This window comes from Antennarius striatus, chromosome 2 (genome assembly GCF_040054535.1).
Source record: "Antennarius striatus isolate MH-2024 chromosome 2, ASM4005453v1, whole genome shotgun sequence".
NCBI classification, from domain to species: domain Eukaryota; kingdom Metazoa; phylum Chordata; class Actinopteri; order Lophiiformes; family Antennariidae; genus Antennarius; species Antennarius striatus.
In genome coordinates, this window is record NC_090777.1 from 5,494,960 (window position 1) to 5,512,969 (window position 18,010).

General features: G+C 45.5%; 1 long non-coding RNA gene across 1 annotated transcript; it reads left to right on the forward strand.

The window, feature by feature from the left end:
• Window positions 1-10,630: 10,630 nt before the first annotated feature.
• Window positions 10,631-13,215, forward strand: LOC137613426 (uncharacterized). Its single transcript, XR_011038942.1, has 4 exons — window positions 10,631-11,148; window positions 11,225-11,334; window positions 11,424-11,476; window positions 12,180-13,215. It is a non-coding gene; the product is annotated as an uncharacterized lncRNA (long non-coding RNA).
• Window positions 13,216-18,010: the final 4,795 nt, after the last annotated feature.

Consider the following 18,010-nt stretch of genomic DNA (forward strand, 5'->3'; position numbering starts at 1 on the left):
GCCATTAGCCTGTGGGATTCCAAGGTATTTGTAGCTGTCCTTGATGTCTTCTTTCCTGCCCCCTGGTAGGTCAACCCCTTCAGTTCTGATCATCTTGCCTCTTCTTGATACCATCCGGCCACATTTGTCTAATCCGAATATCCGAATGACATCCCTATGTCGTCGCTGTAGATCCTGGTGGTGTGGATCAGTGAGTCAATTTCTCACTCATTCCTGGCATACAGCTTGATGTCATCCATGTAGAGGAGATGGCTGATTGTCGTCCCACTTCGGAATCGGTATCCGTAGCCACTCTTTGTGATGATGTGACTGAGGGGGTTCAGGCCTATGCAGAACAGCAGCGGTTATAGTGCATCCCCTTGGTATATGCCGCACTTGATGTTAACTTGGGCAGTTGGCTTGGAGTTAGTCTCCAGGGTTGTCTTCCACTTCCCCATTGCGTTCTTGATGAAGGCTCTTAGTGTCCTGTTGATCTTATACAGTTCCAGACATTCCAGTATCCACGTGTGTGGCATTGAGTTGTAGGCTTTCTGGTAGTCTATCCAGGCGGTGCACAAGTTGGTCTGCCTATTCTTACAGTCTCTGTGTACTGCTCTGTCCACCAGTAGCTGGTGCTTGGCTCCCCTGGTGTTACTACCAACTCCTTTCTGTGTCCAGGTCATATATTGATCCATGTGCCTACTCATCTTAGCCGCCATGATGCCTGACATGTATATGCATACATGTATATATATGTATGTGTGTGTGTATATATATATATAAAGGGATGCCACAAACGATTATTCTGATAGTTGACTAATCACCGATTATTTTTTCGATTAGTCGACTAATCAGATCATACGTAAATTGAATGTAATCAAGGCTGGCCCCGATTACCTCTACTGCGCAGGTGTGTCAAGGACAGAAAGGCAGGTGCGGCCATGGAGGTGCCGCAGCAGTTTTGAAAGAAAAATAAACAACAAAAAACGACGCGTCGACTATTAAATAAGTTGTCGACAATTTAAATAGTCGACATAATCGTGACTAGTCGACTAATCGTGGCAGCCCTAATATATACATATATATAATATATATATAATGTATATGTATATATATGCATATGTATGTACAGTATGTATATATATATACGTGTGTGTATATGTATATGTATATATATATATATATAATATAATATATGGAAATGGACGACGTGCTGCGTCAAAATGGTCAAGCCACCCCTGCTTTGGATTTACCCTGAACCAGAGGCAATTCAGAAGAGTCTTACTGGGGCTTAGGAGAGGAACCGGACCATTTCAGATGAGAATAAATGTTGCATTACATTTGGAGATCAAGGTCCTACCAACTGGAGAAAAAGTGAAGTGTCAGAATCCAAGCTACTTGAAGTATAATGTGATGAGTCCACACTCTGATGGTTTGGGGTCCATGACATATGCTGGCATTTGGTTTGCATTTTATCAAGTACAAATTCAACACAACCTCTACCAGGAGTTTTTAGAGTAATTCATTCTTCCATCCACTGACATACTTTATGGAGTTGCTGCTTTCCTTTTCCAGCAGAACTGGAAATCTGCCCACAGTGTCAAACTACTGTGTAAATAACAATTTCCCCAAGGGGATAAATAAGGTTTTTCTTCTTCTTCTGCTTTGCTGACCGTGGTGTTACTTTGCTTCATTGGTGTTACTGTGCAAACAGATGTGCTAAGACCTGTGGGTAATTGGTAGACTGACCCTACATTCAGGCTGGTGATTGGTTGCTGCTTTGAGAAAAATATTTTGAAAAGGCCAAGATGTTAATGTGTATTCCTCATTTCCATCCTCTCCCAACCAGCCAAACAGAACAGTTCGTATTAGAATCTTCTTCTTTTCCTTTCGGCTTTTCCCTTCAGGGGTCGCCACAGCGAATCAATTTCCTCCATCTAGCCCTGTCCTTTGAATCCTCTTCTCTCACACCAACTACCTTCATGTCTTCCCTCATTACATCCATAAACCTCCTCTTTGGTCTTCCTCTAGGCCTCCTGCCTGGCAGTTCAAAACTCAGCATCCTTCTACCAATATATTCACTATCTCTCCTCTGGACATGTCCAAACCATCTCAGTCTGGCCTCTCTGACTTTATCTCCAAGACCTCTAACATGTGCTGTCCCTCTGATGTACTCATTCCTGATCCTATCCTTCCTGGTCACTCCCAGAGAGAACCTCAGCATCTTCATCTCTGCTACCTCCAGCTCTGTCTCCTGTCTTTTCTTCAGTGACACTGTCTCTAGACCAAACAACATCGCTGGTCTAACCACAGTTTTGTACACCTTTCCTTTCATTTTAGCTGAAACTCTTCTATCACACATCACACCTGACACTTTCCTCCACCCGTTCCATCCTGCCTGTACACGCTTCTTCACCTCTTTTCCACACTCTCCATTGCTCTGGACTGTTGAGCCTAAGTACTTAAAATCCTCCACCTTCTTGATCTCTTCTCCCTCTAACCTCACTCTTCCACTTGGGTCCCTCTCATTCACACACATGTACTCTGTCTTACTGCGGCTAACCTTCATTCCTCTCCTTTCCAGGACAAACCTCCACCTCTCTAGCTTCTCCTCCACCTGTTCCCTGCTCTCACTACAGATCACAATGTCATCTGCAAACATCATAGTCCATGGAGATTCCTGTCTAACCTCGTCTGTCAGCCTGTCCATCACCATGGCAAACAAGAAGGGGCTCAGAGCTGATCCCTGATGCAGTCCCACCTCCACCTTGAACTCCTCTGTCACACCTACAGCACACCTCACCACTGTCTTACAGTCCTCATACATCCTGCACTGCTCTAACATACTTCTCTGCCACTCCAGACTTCCTCATACAATACCACAGTTCCTCTCTGGGCACCCTGTCATAAGCTTTCTCCAGATCTACAAAAACACAATGCAGCTCCCTCTGGCCTTCTCTGTACTTCTCTATCAACATCCTCAAAGCAAATACTGCATCTGTAGTACTCATTTTTGGCATGAAACCATACTGCTGCTCACAAATGTTCACTTCTGCCCTTAGTCTAGCTTCCACTACTCTCTCCCATAACTTCATTGTATGGCTCATCAGCTTTATTCCTCTGTAGTTGTCACAACTCTGCACATCTCCCTTGTTCTTAAAAATGGGCACCAGCACACTTCTCCTCCATTCCTCAGGCATCTTCTCACTATCTAAGATCCTGTTGAACAACCCAGTCAGAAACTCTACCGCCACCTCTCCTAGACACTTCCATACCTCTACAGGTATATCATCAGGAGCGACTGCCTTTCCACTCTTCATCCTCTTCAATGCCCTCCTCACTTCATCCTGACTAATCTTTGCTACATCCTGGTCCACAACAGTCACCTCTTCTAGTCTTTGTTCCCTCTCATTTTCCACGTTCATCAACTCTTCAAAGTACTCTTTCCATCTTCCCATCACACTACTGGCACCTGTCAATAGACTTCCATCCCTATCCTTAATCACCCTAACCTGCTGCACGTCCTTCCCATCTCTATCTCTCTGTCTTGCCAACCGGTATAGATCAGTCTCTCCCTCCTTACTGTCCAACCTAGCATACAAGTCATCATAAGCTTCTTGTTTGGCCTTTGCTACCTCTACCTTCACCTTACGCTGCATCTCCCTGTACTCCTGTCTACTCTCCTCAGTCCTCTCAGTGTCCCACTTCCTCTTGGCTAACCTCTTTCTCTGTATACACTCCTGTACCTCCTCATTCCACCACCAAGTCTCCTTATCTACTTTCCTTCCAGATGACACACCAAGTACTCTCCTACCTGTCTCCCTGATCACATTAGCTGTAGTTGTCCAGTCATCTGGAAGCACCTCCTGACCACCCAGAGCCTGTCTTAACTCCTTCCTAAAAGTCATGCAACACTCTTCCTTTTTCAGCTTCCACCATTTTGTCTTCTGCTCTGCCTTTGCCCTCTTCATCTTCCTCACCACCAGAGTCATCCTACACACCACCATCCTATGCTGTTTGGCTACACTCTCACCTACCACTACTTTGCAGTCACTGATCTCTTTCAGGTTACACCGTCTACACAAGATGTAGTCTACCTGTGTGCTCCTACCGCCACTCTTATAGGTCACTTTATGTTCCTGCCTCTTCTGGAAGAAAGTATTCACTACAGCCATTTCCATCTTTTTTGCAAAGTCAACTACCATCTGTCCTTCTGCGTTCCTCTCCTGGATACCAAACCTGCCCATCACCTCCTCATCAGCTCTGTTTCCTGCAGCAACATGTCCATTGAAGTCTGCTCCAATGACAACTCTCTCACTTCTAGGCATGCTCTGCATCACTTCATCAAGGTCCGACCAGAATTTCTCCTTCTCCTCCAGCTCACATCCTACCTGTGGAGCATACCCGCTAACAACATTGAACATCACACCTTCTATTTCTAGCTTCAGACTCATCACTGAGCATACCCGCTAACAACATTGAACATCACACCTTCTATTTCTAGCTTCAGACTCATCACTCTATCTGACACTCTTTTTACCTCCAGGACTTTCCTAACAAACTCCTCCTTCAAGATAACTCCTACTCCATTTCTCTTCCCATCTACACCATGATAGAACAACTTGAACCCTGCTCCTAAACTTCTAGCCTTGCTACCTTTCCACCTGGTCTCCTGGACACACAGTATGTCTACCTTCCTCCTCTGCATCATGTCAACCAACTCTCTACCTTTTCCTGTCATAGTTCCAACATTCAACGTCCCTACTCTCAGTCCTATACTCTTGGTGTTCCTCTTCTCTTTCTTCGTGCGAACGCACTTTCCTCCTCTCCTTCTTCGACCAACAGTAATCCAATTTCCACCGGCGCCCTGTAGGTCAACAGCGCTGATGGCGGTCGTTGTTAACCCGGGCCTCGACCGATCCGGTATGGAAGTCATAGGTTTGATTCGCATCTTTGATTTGGCAAAAGTTTTACGCCGGATGCCCTTCCTGACGCAACCCTCTGTATTTATCCGGGCTTGGGACCGGCACAATAAGACACTGGCTTGTGTCCTCTTGCGGCTACATTAACAGTTCGTATTAGAATAAAGACGATTAGTAGGGGGGGGGACTGCCGTTTTCTTCCCATCTTAGAAAGATAAGAGTTCATGTACTTTGGTTTCTTTATTTCACTAGGTTAGTTAATTGATTCCCAGATATGATTCTTATTTTAAAAATTATTTTGGTCTTTGGCTACCCTGAAGCAATTTCCAATATATTTCTTAGTCACTGTAAAGAAATGCATGGTCCTTATTAAAGTTGGTTTTGTCTTTTCTCCCTGTCTACTCCGGACTTGGAGAAGATGGAGCCAAAACATTATGTCTCAGAACTCCAGATGGGACATAACAATATCATCACATCATTTAAAAAAATGAAATACAGTAATTACAACTTTTACATGGTTGGCTTTGACTTGTTATTTCCAACTTAACCTGTTGAATTATTTTTAATTGATTGGTTTAGTCATAACATTTTTGCTAAGTGCCTAAGTGTGTTTAATGGGTTCATCCTTGAAGATGAGGTCTGCTTTGGATGTTTTTGAATGCTTTTCATCTAGAAATGATCTGTTGTTGTCTCAGACCACACACACTGCCGTTCCTTGGCAAAAAGATTGTTCTCCTGACTCACAGGTCTCTGACACTTTGAAAACTGCTGTTCTTTAATAAAGCAGGCTCAGATGTACACGGACTGATTTTGTAGTTGTGTTCCACTGTGTCCATGAAATATGAAGATTGTCTGTGTTAATGATAGTCCAGTGAAACCCCTCAAGCGTGCTTAAAGTGGTCTGCTGATTGTCTTTATCATCTGTCTCATGAATTTGAATTTAAATGAGCCTTCTCACTGCAGGGACATAAATAAAGCCTTTGTTATTACAAGGTGATTTTCTTACTGGCTGCGTCCATGCATTCAAATACAGAGGATCAATCAGAAGAAATCAACAGCTATTTCTGGCTCAGGCATATTCCTTGGCAATTCTAATTTTCAATGTCAATTGTTTCGCTTCTACAATTGCATTATCCATATTCTATTTATTTTGATAATTTGGAGCCCTCTATATATGAACTGCTTCTTCTTCATTTCCTTTCAGCTTTCCCCTCCAGGGGTCACCACAGCGAATCAATTGCCTCAATCTATCCCTGTCTTCTGCATCCTCTTCTCTCACACCAACTACCTTCATGTCCTCTTTCACTACATCCATAAACCTCATATTTGGTTTTCCTCTAGGACTCCTGCCTGGCAGTTCAAAACTCAGCATCTTTCTACCAATATATTCACTATTTCTCCTCTGGACATGTCCAAACCATCTCAGTCTGGCCTCTCTGACTTTATCTCCAAAACTTCTAACATGTGCTAACATGTGCTCTGATGTACTCATTCCTGATCCTATCCATCCTAGTCACTGCCAGAGAGAACCTCAGCATCTTCATCTCTGCTACCTCCAGCTCTGCCTCCTGTCTTTACCTCAGTGACACTGTCTCTAGACCAAACAACATTGCTGGTCTCACCACAGTTTTGTACACCTTTCCTTTCATTTTAGCTAAAACTCTTCTATCACACTATACTATCTATCTATATGAACTGCTTCTACTTCATGAATTCTGTTTAATTCTTTTATGCCCTCCCTGTGACTTGTTGGCTGTCGTTCTGAGCAGAGAAAAAGTGGAGTAGACACCCAAACAAATGCAAATTCACTGAGCTCCTCAATGAGTAAAATGGAATAAAACCTCCATTAAAAACAAATATAAGCAACCTGGAGTAATTACATAGAATGTATACACTCAAATTATTCTTTATTCATTGAGGGTCACATAATTAATTTGCTCAGAGGGGTGAAATGTAAGTAATTGAAGCATCAAGCAATCAACCAAGAGAGTTATCTCATTAAAATATGCAGTGGATAACGGACCAGAGAAAGTGGAACTGATAAGCTAAATTCATTCCTGCTCTGGGACACGCCACAGGCATACCAATAACTACAAATATAGAAATATTGGGCTGATCCAATCTACTCAGAACACAGACCCAATATAATCCCAGAGCACTGTCCAACCTAGAACATCCAAACACCAAACATGCTATTTGCTAATTTTAGTTTTGCCCATTTCCAACCTTGTTACCCTCATCCAGTTCTCCAATTCCATCAACACCATCCATTTTTGTTATGCTGGCTGCTGGACTCTCTCATGCAGAGGCCACAGTAAGAATTGGGAAGAAGACATCAAGCACCATCACACTGAAGACCGGAGCCCCCAAGGTTGCATGCTCAGTTCTCTGCTGTTCACACTGCTGAGTCATGACTGCACACAAACTCACTACTCAAACTTGATTACCAAATTCGCTGATGACATGACTGTAGTGGGTCTCTTCAGTGAAAATGAGAAATCACAACACAGACAGGAAGTGAACCAGCTGGCCACGTGATTTGGGAGCTGCACTGCCTCCGACCACAAGTCTTTGCAAGGTAAGAAGATCACTGGTGCCTCACTATCCTCTCACTACTCTCTCACTTCTAGGTATGCTCTGCATCAGTTTATCAAAGTCCAACCAGAATTTCTCCTTCTCCTCCAGCTCACATCCTACCAGTGGAGCATATCCACCAACCAGTGACGTGCGGTCAGGGGAGGCAAGTGAGGCACGGCCTCACCTGCCATCATGAAAGAAAAAAATGGAAAATAGAATAAATAAATTAAATGCTAATATTTATCCAGCGATCTGTATTATAAACTTATTTTACATTTAACGTCACCAATTTTAGGTTATTTTTACTCAAAACCGCTGAATTTTCACATTTACCGCTGACATACGGAGCAGAGACCTGCGGTGAGGCACCAGCCAGCCGTGCCTCAACAGGGATTGCGCAATAACTCAGATAGCTGTGCTGGTATGCTATACAGTGAGACCTTAATGCTATCTCTCTATATGTCGCTATTAAAATGTTCAAACACGTTTGCTCTATAAACTAAATTCCCTTAATTTAATGTATATAATGTAGTGGGTTTTTTGTCAACAGCTGCATGTGTCTAGCGTCTTTCTTGAGTTGAGCGGTCCTGAAACTGCTTTTAAAGGTACTAGGTGAGGCACAAAAATACCCGGCCTCATGGATAGGGGGCGCTGGTGATCCCAGGGATTCGTCTCAGGACTCCTTAGCCAAAGAATAAGTGAATGCAGGCTACGATCTACATTAAGTCAAGTGCAGCAATTATTTTTTTTCTGCTCGCCTATTCAAATGGAGGATTAGATATTACAAACTGAAGGAAGATATGGACAATTTCTACAAACAAGTTATTGATGCGTTTGTTCAAAGGGAGCGGCGCATGGACTTCATTTACAAGTAAACCTGACATATTAACAGGTAGGTAACATCATTACGTTTTTAATTAAATATGCTTATTTGTGTGTTACAGTTTGTATGTGTAAATAATTCTTCAACGATATTTTAACGTAACCCACTCACTGTTGCTAATTAAATGGTGAATAAGCTACACTGTAGGTTCATATTTTTGTAAATCTGGTCATGTGATCATGATGACGTCTGTGCCTCACCAGCCATGAACCTCACCGCACGTCACTGCCACTAACAGCATTGAACATCACACCTTTGATTTTTAGCTTCCGACTCATCACTGTGTCTGACACTCTTTTTACCTCCAGGACAATCCTTGCAAACTCCTCCTTCAAGATAACTCCTACTCCTTTACTCTTCCTATCTACACCATGATGGAACAAGTTGAACCCTGCTCCTAAACTTCTAGCCTTGTTACCTTTCCACCTGGTCTCCTGGACACACAGTATGTCTACCTTTCTCCTCTGCATCATGTCAACCAACTCTCTACCTTTTCCTGTCATAGTTCCAACATTCAACCTCCCTACACTCAGTCCTATACTCTTGGCGTTCCTCTTCTCTCTCTTCCTACAAACACACTTTCCTTGTCTCCTCCTTTGACCAACAGTAATCCAATTTCCATTGGCACCCTGTAGGTGCACAGCACCGATAGCGGTCGTTATTTACCTGGGCCTCAACCAATTCGGTATGGAAGTCATAGATTTGATTCACATGTTTGACTTGGCAAAAGTTTTACATCGGATGCCCTTCCTGACACAACCCTCTGCATTTATTTGGGCTTGGGACCGGCACAATAAGACAATAGCTTGTGCCCTCTTGGGGCAACATTACTCTAAAGTTACCTTGTTGTATTAGCCCTATCTAAACTGCTGTTTTTGCAAAACCAGTTGCGGCATTCTATGGAGGAGCTCTAGGAAACCCTCTGCAAATTGAAGTCCAAGTTCTAAATAACAGGGTGTAACAGTCAGGCTGCATAGTGAGCGTCCCAAGAAATCAGAACACCATTTCTTGGACTATTTCTCGGACTTAAGAGCCATGGGCAGTCTTTAATGCTGTTCATCGACTTCAGCTCAGCATTCAACACAATCATCCAGCAGCTCATCTATAAACTGGACCAGCTTGGACTCAACATCTCCATATGCAACTGACTGCTGGAATTCCTGACAGGGAGACCACAGGCAGTTCAAGTTGGTAACCACACCTCCAGCACCATCACGCTGAACACGGGAGCCCCCCAAGGATGTGTTCTGAGCCCCCTCCTCTTCACTCTGTTGACCCACGACTGCACACCAACTTTCAGCTCCAACCTCTTCGTCAAGTTTGCAGACGACATGACTGTGGTGGGTCTCATCAACAACAACGATGAGACAGCCTACAGGAATGAGGTGGGCCTCCTGGCTATGTGGTGCAAGGACAACAATCTCCATCTGAATGTGGAGAAGACGAAGGAGATTGTTGTGGACTTCAGGAGAGCACGCACCCAGCATGCTCCACTAACCATCAACAGGACCTGGCCACCAGAGAGCGCTAAGGGAGCTGGCGGAGGAGGCAGAGAAGGGCAGCTTCTGGCTGTGGCTGCGGAGGAAGGATAGGAGCTGGGGACCGAGTAACACCTAGGGCATCAGGGGGTTGGCAGGGAGAATTCCCAGCCATCGCTCCACCACCGGGAGATGTCCTGGGGTTAAAGGAGCGAAACATCAATGACCGGTGGTCCCCAGCTGATGACCCAGTTAGGCCCAAGGTGTTCAGGGTGCACAAGAATTTCAAAGGCGCCGGAGGAGGCGCGTCAGGCACAAATGCCCCAATCCTGTATTTCCAATTTCAAGGGTGCTGCAGTGGAAAGGGTCAGCAGCACCACGTTCCTAGGTGTGCACATCTCCGAGGACCTGTCCTGGGACCGCAACACCGCATTGCTGGCCAAAAAAGCCCAACAACGCCTCTACTTCACCCGCAAAGCCATCAGCAGTGCAGGTGATCCCACCCACACCTCTCACAGCCTTTTCCGCCTGCTGCCGTCAGGTGGGAGACTGCAGAGTCTGCGGGCCAGAACCTGCAGGCTCAAGGACAGTTTCTTTCACCAGGCGGTCAGGAGGCTCAACTCCCTCACTGCTCTGCCCCCTGCCATAGCCTTGAACTCTATCCTCACACTGCCCTGCCCTCCCCCCAGCACCTGACTACCTATCTCTCCCTCCCCCTTCAACTCAGGGACTGCACACACGTCACTTCCCCTATGAGATTAGAGTGTATAGAGATGTTAACCATCCCCTGGGTTTGGTCTTATACTTCGTGCTGTACTGTCTGACGTACTGTCTCTGTTGTACTGCTTGTTGCACTGCCTGTGTTGTACTGCCTGTGTGGTACTGCCTGTGTTGTACTGCCTGTGTTATACTGCCTATGTTGTCCTGCCTGTGTGTCCTGCCTGTGTGTCCTGCCTGTGTTGTACTGCCTGTGTTGTACTGTTTGTGTTGTCCCGTGTTGTACTACCTGTGTTGTTCCGGCTGTTGTATTGTCTGTGTTGTACTGCCTTTTGTACTGTCCACCGTGGGTCAGAGAGGACTGCAATTCCATCTGTGCTGTATGTCGTGCATATATGGTACTGTGGCAGGTTGATGTGTCTCATCTGTATTTAATTATGAGCTGATCTCTGAGTAGAGTCACTGTCAGCCAATGACCTCATGGTGGCACTCTATAAAACGGAGTGTTGGCGGCCTCCCCTCCCACTTGCTCTGGCCATCCTTGTCACTTCCGGGTCCTGTCGTTCCCTCCTTCTCGCTGTTACCGGTGCAGGTATGTTGGCAGTGGCTGCTAGTACTGCCCAATAATTATTTTTTGCACTGATTTGCCTGGTTGGGCTTGCTTTTAGACACCGTTATAGTCTGTGGCTCTAGAGATCGCCATCGTGCAGTACCTTTGACGTGCTCGCCTTCCTCCTCTCCCTCTCCCTCGGGGTGATCTCCCACGGAGGCCTGACTGGTAGGTGACTGACGCCAAGCCTGTGCTTTTCCTCTGCTCCTCCACTATTCCTCCAGACCTCACTAAAGTCAATTCTTTATTTGTAACAGGGGCTGTGAGGACAGGGTGTGTTGTTGGGGAGTTCCAGCGGCGCTAAGTTACCGTAAGAACACCATAGCTTGTTGCTGCGTGGATGCCGCTTTGCCCTGCTTCGCCGCTGCTCTGGTTTGCTAGTTTTCCCTGTCTTGACTGTGTCCTCTTGCCTGTGTTGCTGGCCTCGCTTCGCTACTGCTTTCTCCTGGCTTTATTTGTCTGCGGCACCTATCCTGACTCGGAGTCGGCAGCTCCTTTTTCGACTTGGCCTGCTGCAGCTACAAGGCTCTCAGGTGCTCCGTGCAGTCGAGCTACGGCCCCTAATCCAGCTTGGGCCTAGAGTCGGTCGCTGTCAGAGCCGCAAGGATAAAAACTTAGCTGCTAAAGCGGCACAGCGGACTGGATCAAAATATATTGTGGACGTAAAGCTGACTTTTCCCCAGCTTTTAATCATAGTCTTAATGACTGACTGAGATCAGTGGGGTTATTTTGGGTTTGTAATTACTTCTCGTTTGTTCTCTTCTTTTCTTTTCGGGTTTTTCATTTCATTTTTGGTTGAATTTGTTTCCATGAGTTAGCTTAAATCATTTCTCATTGCTTTATTCCTTTATTTTTTTAAGTACTTAATTATTTTCCTTGTGTTTAATACATTTGTTGTTGTTTTTTTGTTTAACTGAATATTGGTTTGGGTTTAATTATTGAGTTTGTTGTATTTTGGTTACCTTTTGGTGTGACTGACCCACTAATTCCCTTTTTGTTTTTCACCTTTTCAGTTGCTGAGTTGACGGTGGTGGTCCCTGCTGCCCTAGTGGTGGTTTCCTCTTATGGTGTGCTGTGATCCCCGAATTTGAGTTTTTCACCGAGTGTGTGTTAGTGTGTGCCACGAGTGATTGGGGTGCTTTTCTTCTCTGGGAATGCCGTTTTGTGTTCCACAACCACTGCACCGTTGATGAGCCTCAGCACCTGAAGAAGGTTGTCCCTCCCCGTGCTTGTGGTAAATTCTTTTTAAATTTATTTTAAAACTTGTCGAAAATAAAGGTAATTGGTTGAACTTGGAACCACGTCTCATTCCCATTGAACAGAGCGAACCTGTGTGCCTTAAACTGTTTGGGTGATAAAACTATCTCCTTGGGCGAAATTCCCAAGGTGGCGTTGTCGGCGATTACAAATTAAAGGACAGTTTGAAATTTAGTAAATTCGACCCCAAAACCGCCCTCGAGCTGCCACAGTACATTTGACAATAAAGCTGACTTTGACTTTGACTTAAAAATTTGCAGGACCATTTGGCCAATGGCTCTCTGCCCAGCTAATCAGAACTGCAGGCAGCCAGTCTCTGGTCTCATGCTGATTAATACAGCACCAAAAGTGTTATATGTCTTTGTGGAGGCAATGTGATGGTGCGTGACAGCATCTCCCTCAATGGAAAAAAGAAGCTTGTCGTCACTAGAGGCTACCTCAATGAAGAGATAAAAAAAAAAATTCAGCAACTAGTAGCAATTCCATATCCCCACAGTCTGGCACAAAAAATGTCCTCCAAGATGACAACACCTGGCCCACAGAGCAAGGTTTACCAAAGGCCACCTCCAGAATTTGGGTGTGAGCCTTTGGAAATGGCCTTCTAGCAGTCCAGACCTCACCAAGCCCATTAAACACTTACGGGGTTTTTTGCGCTGGTGTGACCAACACAACCATCTTGGATAACTTAGGACAATTGGTGGTTGAAACATTAGATACCATCCAACAGAGGTGTATAACCAGGCTGGTGACCTGCACACTGAGAACGTGCCAGGCTGCTATGGATGTTTATGGTTGTTCCACACTGAGGTTCCCGTTTACTAAATAAAATGTAAAAATTGTTAATACGTCTTGTTTCTTCAGAGTACAATATCCACCAAACAACGTCAAATAAGGGCCTTGCTTGTGTAGTTCAGTACTCTTGTGAGAATGTCATGAAACTGCAGAAATACTAACAAGGTTGCCGCAACACTAAACGGACTACCCTGAAAAATGTCAGTGACACACAGACATACTGTAGTTGCCACACAGGTCTGGTGATTAGACCATTCCTGGAATTTTTTTTAGGGCGGAAACATACAGCATACCTTGTTAATGAGCAAAGTAAAGAATGAATGAATGAATGAATAATTAATGAAATAACCCTGATTAATTTCAGTACCTATTCAGCTCTGCTTCTTATGACAGTGTATTAAAAACAGCTCTTCTCACAAATGTAGTTAATCAACCATGACATGTCTCGCAACACCCCGTTTAATGTGTTAAACATTAATATAACAAAATGAAAAAATGACCATTTCACCATTCAGAGTCTTTTGTTCTCAGTGGTATCTCTTCCCTGCACTGATCACACCTCCTCTAGCACCTCTTTCATAGGAGAGAAATCAAACTTTACAGCTGAATGCATTCACTCCTCAGTGTGGTCTAGATTCCTTGACATATCTCAGATGAGCCCCTAATTTGTGACGGCCAAGACAAGTGAATGATAAGTGAGAATGAGGAAATGATCTGTTTTTATTACCTGCAGAATATTCAAATGTACAGATTGTGATTCGCCACAAATGACAAATAGAAGAAATCCATGTGGTTTTCTTAACCACGTGTTCTTTAACATGGACTGATTTGACATTTCAAGTATTCTGATAAAGGAATTCAGCTTCAATTACTATTTTATTAAATGATTACATAAGGTCAAGAAAATGAAGTATTTCAAATGACTAAAGTTCAAGGCCCCAGTGCCTACTCTCCTCCCGTTTGATCACAAGCTGTTCTCCTGTTAATCTTTTTCAAGATGTCAAACTTAGAATGTGCTTTGGATCATTTTGAGTCATTTAACTGGTATTTCATTATCATAAGATCACACTGCTTCACCAGCTCAATCCAGAACACCAGTCCTCCTCCCCGTAAATCCTCGGATTCCAGAAGCATCTAATGACTTCCTTTGTTGATCTTCTTCTTTCTGGGGCCACACGCAAGAGACTATACTTCTGTTCTCAACAAATGTAGTATTACATATAATTCTCTCCTTCTGTTTCTGTTCTTTTACTCTGTATTGACTGATTTGTAGTTACGCATCACTTCTATTGAGATGTGTGAGCTTTGTGAGTGGCAAATATTTAGGAAAACCTTGAAAGATGAAAAAAATCTTTAAATCCATCAAATCTTCAACTAGAATGCAAAAAAATCTTTCTGCTACCTTGCCTCCATATATACATACACACACGCGTGCGCGTGCGCACACACACGCACACACACACACACACACACACACATACTGTATATAGAAATATGTAATATGATACAGTACATTGACAGTACATTGTGAAGAACTAATGGAACTCGACATAGTAAGGATTTCACCTTGCCCTAATATTAAACTGGGATGCTCCCCAGAATATGTCCTGCAAATTTACCAGTTTGTTTTTATTTAGAAATTAAATTCTGAATCATGAACTATAATATGGACTATAGATTAACTAACAACCCTTAACCCAACCTCCCATATGACCGCATTCAACTTTGACATTTCTTTAAATCCCTCCAACAGCTTTGACTCATCCAGTTTCATAGCAGACTTGAATCAATGGACCACAACATCTTGACTCCCAATGCATCATGTATGAAATATGAACCACCCTATGGAGAGCACACAGCTGTAATGATGGCCAAACCTCATTGTTATTCAGAGCCCTCTCAGAAGTACCTTTTATTTCTGATGAAAAATGATTTCAATTAAACTTCAGGTGATCTGTAAATACATTGGGTATTTTTCAGAGCAATTTACCGAAACACAAGATACAGATACATGAAGAGAGTTGTTTTTTTTTCACCATTAATATTTACAAGGTATCAGTATTACAGGGTATGAGATAGAAAATTAATTTTGCTTATTGTATATTTGACAAAAATGTGGTGTTGATATATTGTGTTTTATTTTTGTTTTCAGTTATAAAAAATCGAAAATGTAGGTGTCTTCAATATACCAACCCATCCATCCATCCATCCATCCATCAATCAAGTTTTATTTTTAGAGTGCTTAATCACGGCAACAGACATTTCAAAGCGCTTTAACAGACAGAGAAACCCAACGAAACCCTCCAGAGCAAGCATAAGCGACAGTGGCGGGAAAAAACTCCCTCAATGAGGAAAAAACAAGACCCAGACTCTTTCGGGCGGCCATCCGCCTTGACCGGTTGGGTGGAAAAGTTATAAAAGGAAGATAAGAACGCTAACGAAACGAAGAGTTACGTGAGCTGCATGACACCATCAGCTCACTGCAGACCGGGCACCCGGAGGCGTTTTACGTGGTAGCAGGGGACTTCAACCACGTTAAACTGACGGACACACTGCCCAGTTTTTACCAACATGTCACCATACCCACACGTGGGGACAACACGCTGGACTGTGTATACTCCAACTTACACGGCGCATACAGGTCCCTCCCCCGACCACACCTGGGCCTATCAGACCACATCTCCATCCTGATTGCTCCAGCATATCGTCCCCTGGTGAAATCCCTCAAACCCACGAGGAAAACTGTCACTGTGTGGCCCCAGGACGCGGCCCCGGTGCTCCAGGACTGCTTCCAGCACACAGACTGGCAGATGTTCAGGGAGGCAGCCACACAGGGGGGAGAGGTGAACCTGGAGGAATACATTTCCTCTGTCCTCGGGTTCATCTCCAACTGTGCGGACGATGTGACCAACACCAAAACGATCACCGTCTACCCGAACCAGAAGCCCTGGCTGAATGCAGAGGTGAGAGCTCTGCTGAAGGCCAGGGATGCTGCTTTCAGGGCGGGGGAGGCAGGGGCACTAAGGGCAGCGAGGAGGGCTCTGGATAAGGGAATAAAGGAAGCCAAATCCACTTGTGCTCAAAAGATCCAGGGTAACCTGACGTCAGGGGACCCCCGGAGCATGTGGAAGATCATCAAGTGCATCACTAACTTTAACACCAGGAATGCACAGGACCCGACAGACTCCTCCCTAGCAGATGCCCTCAATAAATTTTATGCCCGCTTTGAGGACCCCAACACGCCCCCAAGAACCAAACTAACCCCCCCCCCCCAACGACACACCCTCAGTGTGACCACAGAGGATATGAGGAGGACCCTGCAAAGGATTAAGCCTCGCAAGGCTACAGGCCCCGACGGCGTCCCAGGGAGAGTGCTGAAGGACTGTTCCCACCAGCTAGCAGAGGTGCTAACAGACATCTTCAACACCTCACTGCAGCTAGGAACGGTCCCCAGCTGCCTGAAGTCCGCCACCATCGTCCCGGTCCCCAAACGCCACTCGGTGAAGGAGCTGAATGACTATCGGCCAGTGGCCCTCACCCCGATAGTCATGAAATGCTTCGAGAAGCTGGTCATGGCACACATAAAGGACGCCATAGACATTACGGTGGACCCCCACCAATATGCCTACAGGAGGAACCGCTCCACCGACGACACCATCTCCTCTGTGGTCCACACATCCCTCACCCACCTGGAGAGCAATGACTCCTACATCCGCCTGCTCTTCCTGGATTTCACCTCCGCGTTCAACACCATCATCCCACAGACCCTGGTGCAGAAACTGTTAGAACTGGGACTGTCTGCCACCACAGGGAACTGGGTCCTGGACTCCCCCATCACCCTCAGCACCGGCTCCCCACAGGGCTGCGTGCTCAGCCCCCCCCCCCCTGTTCACCCTACTGACGTATGACTGCTCAGCAAAACACCCGAGCTGTCATATAGTAAAGTTCGCAGACGACACAGTAGTGGTGGGACTCATCCAGAACAATGATGAGTCCAAATAAAGAGAGGAGGCGGAGCACCTGGTGCACTGGTGCAGACGCAACAACCTCTGCATCAATGTGGGGAAGACCAAGGAGATGGTGGTGGACTTCAGGAGGAAGAGACACTCCCCTTCCACCCCTGCACATCGGAGGAGCAGCTGTGGAGGTGGTCTCCAGCTCCAGGTACTTGGGGGTTCAACTCACTGAGGACCTCACCTGGAGCTGTAACACCTCCTACCTGCTCAGGAAGGCCCACCAGTGGCTCTACTTCCTCAGGAAGCTGAGGCGTGCTGGACTGGGGAGTGCCGTCCTGAAAGCCTTCTACAGGGGAGCAGTGGAGAGCATCCTCACCACCAGCATCACTGTGTGGCACAGCAGCTGCTCTGCAGCAGACAGGAAAGCTCTGCAGAGGGTTGTGAAGGCTGCACAGAGGACTGTAGGGGGTGGCCTACCTACCACCACAGAAATCTACACAAGTAGGTGTAGAAGGAGGGCCACCCACATCATGAGACCCCACCCACCCAGCACACTGTCTGTTCCAACCCCTCCCCTCAGGCAGGAGACTACGGAGCATCCGGAGCAGGACCACCAGGCTGAGGAACAGCTTCTTTACAGAGGCAGTTAGACAGCTGAACTCCTGTGGTGCTCTGTAGTCACCCTCACGACGCCCCGAGTGTCACCACAGACACACGGGGATCTGGTGCAATATGGTGCTTCATCAGGTGCAATGGATGGAGCACCCACATACTTACCCACATACAGCTGCTACACTGTAAATCGACTTTGCTGTTCAGACACTTTTCAATTTACACTT